Below are 3,196 nucleotides of genomic sequence, written 5' to 3' on the forward strand. Positions count from 1 at the left end.
GAAAGCCAGGATTAGGACAAACACTTGATACTCAAAGTCATAAATCTCTTAGGCCTATATTTGACAGCTATACCTAATATGCAAAAGGTACCACAAATCTTCAAAGATGGTGCCACCTACTTGGAACCAACAAATGAGCCTCTATGGAATTTAGCATTTAAGTTATAATTTATCTGCCTCAAGCAGGTACTACTATTGGTTTTTAGCAGTTAACACAGTCATAGGAGGGGTCCTATGGTTCCATGGCTCAAGGTCATTAGGTCAACTGCTATTCAGTAAAAGGCTGAGGCTGGAGGAAACTCGCAGGTGTGGCTTATTAGCTATTTTTCATCATGAAGACTTTTCCTTCCTTGGGTGGGTCATTGGTTATGGAGTGAGGCTGCAACTGGAGACTGGCTGTATAAGGACTCAATTAACACTTCAAGACTTCTGGGAGTGACGAGATTAACATTGCAAAGGTGACATGCTATTAGCTAAAATCTCTTCCTCAGAAGTATTGCTGAAAGGAATGCTGTGCAGCCATTAACATACACTAGCTTTTGTAACTTCTCCTTCTTACTTTATTTCTACCTTGTTCCATGTGTTCTAGTCATTCTGTCTATTCCTGCTCTCTGTGTAAAGAGAGAACAGAGTGGACAATCTATGAACCACCTCAGAATGCTACGAAAACTGAGTACTTCCACCTCATGTGTGGGCCGTGGATATTTCCCTCTGTGTCATGGTATGACCACATGGTAGAAGGAGAAGTGTGACATTCACTACATACCATGTTATAGATGACACTGTGAGTAAATAGGGAAGATTAACTAGATGTCTCATGGTGTGAAACAATACTGGAAGCCAGAACTCTAGTCGTGAGAGCCTTCTCCAATGTGACACACAAACAAAAATGTTCTGGTTCTGAGAGCTCATAATCCACATATTTTCTTTAATCACAAGAGAATGAATCTTAGGTCGTCTTCAATATAAATTTTTTTGCTAAACATTCCTTTTATCAAGCCCAAACAAGCATAAAACTCTTCCTTCTCTACTGCTCTAACAATGTTACCTCCCACAAACCTAATATCCCAGGCCGAGTCACTATCTTTAGCTCCTTCTATACATTTTTCAAAGCCATTTTATTCTCACAGACTTTCTGGTCATACTTGGTGTCAGTCAGTTTGTGATAACCAGGAGCTACCCCTTCTCAGAGGAGAAGTGGAAGGGGGATGGGGGAAGGATCTGTGTGAATGGGTCATGGGAGGAGTGGGGGCTGATATTGGGATGTAAAATGAACAATTTTTTTTAAAAAAGAAGTAAATAAAAGTGTTATTTGAGGACACATTCTGAGGCCCCTGTGGACTCGAGTATTCACTTGAAGAACAGGATGTTTAATTCTCGAAGGCCCCAGGCTTTCCAGTAGAATTCTAGTGATGATAGGAGTTATTTTTTTTGTCTATTATCACCAGGGCAAGGTCTCTGAGACATAGTTTCCATGCATTCTCAGAAGACTGCCTGTAGCTGAGACCTAGTTACTATTGGCATGTGACCATTGTCTTTATGGTTCCTTTTCATTTTCACCACTTTGTCATTATAAAATATTTATATTTTATTTTTAATTCTGTGTATGCATATGTGTACACCTGAGTCCCAGTAACCTATATATGCATAACATTTTGTTTCATCAATCTAGGTTAAGATTTTTAACACGTATGTATTTTATTTGGAACAAAGGGGAGAGTATAAATAATTTTTCTAATGTTTGCTCCAGAATTAGACAAAAGTTGACTGATATATCAGCATAAATATTTGGAGTTGATCTACAAGTTTTTCTAGAGGTGCTGAAACTAGAATGCCAAGTAGATTAGGTTACTGTGACTTCCCAATTGTTGAGTTTATTCATTTCATACACTATGATATTTATTGTACATGACCGTGAAGAGACACAGATAAAAATCAGCAAAGGAAATGAGTGCTAAGGGTGGAATCGAGAATGATCTAGACATGAGTTGCCACTTAATCATTCACCATTGCAATCACTTGGACAGCTCTTAATTCCCTCAGCAGTAGTGACCGAAAACCCCATACAGTGTGTTTCCAGGGAAGGTCACCACGTTTTGGTGTGCTGGCTTTATATTTAAACTGTCTAGGTACTCACTCTGAAGCCCTCCTAGAAGCCAAATTGATACAACATGATGGAGGCCCCTAAGTGAGCAATAGCAAGACATTTGATAAGCTATTTCATTAGCACAAACTATATGTGGTTATGCAAGATGCCAAATGTGCAAAAAAGTCACTGGTATGAAGCAAGGTAGTTCAAAAGCTCATCCATCCCTAGATTGAAGGATTCCAAGGTCTCCTTCTACATAGAAATTAACAAGTTGTTTCTAAAATACACACAGAATAACAAAGAACAAAAACCTTACAAAAGAACAAAATAGGAAGACATACTTTGCATTTCAGTACTTTGTTCAGAGGAACTGTTCTAAAATATTTTTGTACTTTCATAGAGACACATATAAGTTGATGAAACTGGATAGAAAATGAGTAGCAAGGTGGTTCCAAGATCACTAAATTAGTAAAAAGAATCTTTTCTATAAATGAGGAGGATGGAGGTAGATACATAATCACAAGCAAAAGAATGTAGTTTACTGTTTCTTAAACCATAATCCAAATGCTTAAAAATCTTAATACAAATACTAAAACTATACAATCCTAAGGAGAAAACAGAGGTTGTCTTCAATTTTGAAAGATTACAGCCATTATTTCCCTTTGGAAATTTTTTTATCTCTTTGTTGATATTTCCACTTATTCATATTTAATTTTCTTGATTCTCATCACATCTTTCTTAAATACTTAGAGAAAATTTAAGCTTTCATCTTGTAATCTTTTTTGTCTTATATTTGTTTATGTCTTATATGTATCATCAGGCATTTTCATGTTTATTTCTATTAATTCAGATTATATTTTTATAGAGCATTATACCTCTACCTTTCTCTGAAGATTTTGTATAATTTTGATAGCTTGACAGCTGACTCTAATCTATGGGATAACTATAAAATCGATTTTGCCATTATCAAAGTTTACCATCATTCTTTTCCTTATATTATTGTAAGATGAACCTGTGAAAGATAAATTGAGCTATGAACTTAATTTTATGTTTAATTCTGTCATCAGCTGTTACTTACCCTGGTTTTGCATTGGTTACTTTTTGTCA

This window comes from Grammomys surdaster, unplaced genomic scaffold, assembly GCF_004785775.1.
Source record: "Grammomys surdaster isolate TR1022 unplaced genomic scaffold, NIH_TR_1.0 124976, whole genome shotgun sequence".
In the NCBI taxonomy this organism is placed as follows: domain Eukaryota; kingdom Metazoa; phylum Chordata; class Mammalia; order Rodentia; family Muridae; genus Grammomys; species Grammomys surdaster.